The sequence below is a fragment of the Lynx canadensis genome, chromosome D2 (assembly GCF_007474595.2).
Source record: "Lynx canadensis isolate LIC74 chromosome D2, mLynCan4.pri.v2, whole genome shotgun sequence".
In the NCBI taxonomy this organism is placed as follows: domain Eukaryota; kingdom Metazoa; phylum Chordata; class Mammalia; order Carnivora; family Felidae; genus Lynx; species Lynx canadensis.
Window position 1 is genome coordinate 21753676 of NC_044313.2, and position 1653 is coordinate 21755328.

General features: G+C 43.6%; 1 pseudogene; it reads left to right on the forward strand.

The window, feature by feature from the left end:
- The first annotated feature begins 834 nt into the window (after window positions 1-834).
- On the forward strand, window positions 835-1354 carry LOC115526887 (annotated as a pseudogene).
- The last annotated feature ends 299 nt before the right edge of the window (window positions 1355-1653 follow it).

Genomic DNA, 1653 nt, shown 5'->3' on the forward strand with positions numbered 1-1653 from the left:
AGAGCTTGAAAATCATGAGGCTAGGATGGTAACTTCAGCCTTCTAACACCAAACCAGTGTCCTTAAGTCTCCCCAACCATACCCTGGTCAAACCAACCAGCCCTTCTTGGTAATCAAGAAATGGGACATTATCAGAGTGATACACAAAGTAAGAGCTATTTGAGAAGAAAATTAAATCCTTTCAAATTCTAGGAAATCACATGTGCTAGAAAGATCCTGGGGAGGCTAATAGAAATAATTACAATTTCTGAGTCCTTATTGTTAGCCAGGAACAGAGTAAGACCTTTTCCAAATTCTAATCATGTTATGGTGCCACAAAATCCATGTAGTAATCCTAAGAAGGTACAGTTGAACAATGTTGGAGGGGATTAGAGATTCTGACTTCTCATGCAGTCGAAAATCTGTGTGTAACTTTTGACTCCCCAGAAACTTAACTACTAACAGGCTACGATTGACCAGAAGTCTTAGCAGTAACATTAAAGTCAATCAACACATATTTTTTATGTTTTATATGCATTATATACTGTATTCTTATAATGGAATGAGCTAGATAAAAGAAAATACTACTAAGAAAATCAAAGGAAAAGAAAATACATTTATGGCACTGTACTGTAAAAACTCAGCTTATATGCAATGCACCCAGTGGCCTGGTGATCTTTCTCTTGCTTCAACAGTGTTTAGAACTAACAGACCTCAGGGATGCCCCTTCTTCTATCCTCCAACCTCCCTATAACCTCTTTTCCAGTCACAATCTTGGGAACCATGATATCAGCCATCCTCTGCTTCCTGGACCAGCAAGCACCATTATTTGAGGTTAGCTGCTATTGCTGATCAATTGTGACCTCCCAGATTCCTCAGAATTATTCCACTGAGGTGGAGTTGCTGTCAACTCCCTAGTCAACATGCATCTTCACACTTCCTGCACCTACCTTTCTCTGGGATTTTATTTCTACTGCAACAATTGGGTCCAGAGATCTGGGTCACATCTTTCTGGAGGTGGGAGAAGTGCAAGGGTGCCAGAGTCTCTTAAAGATGCAAAATCATCCTGATAGCCATGCCCTCTTCTAGGATGTGCAGAAGGTGTCCAAAGATGAGTGGACTAAAACCCTGGACTCCATAGAAGCTGCCATAGTAATGGGAAAGAACCTAAATCAGGCCCTTTTGGGTCTGTATGGCCTGGGTTTCACTGGTACAGACGCCTATCCCTGTGACTTCCCAGAGAATCATTCCCTAGATGAGGAGGAGAAACTAATCAAGAAGATTAGGACCACTTGACATCTCTGCAGTCTTGCTGACCCCCCAGCCTAGGCTTGGAGAGTATATCTTCAAAACGCTCACTGTCAAGCTTGCCTAGGAATCCCCAAAGCCCAGCAGCCCTTAAGGGGCCCCTCTGGCATCCCCCAGGTGTCAGAGCTTCTGCCTGAACCTATGCCTGTAGCCATTAGGTGGCTTTTAAATCACCATGAAGCTGTCTTTCAGGCCATAGACCACATGGAAACAATAAGGCTTTTTGCAGAAAAAACAATCCGGGGCACCTGAGTGGCCCAGCTGGTTAAGCATCTGATTTTTGATTTTGGCTTAGGTCATGATCTCACTGTTGGTGAGTTCAAGCCCCTCGTCAGACTCTGTGCTGACAGCGGAGAACCTGCTTGG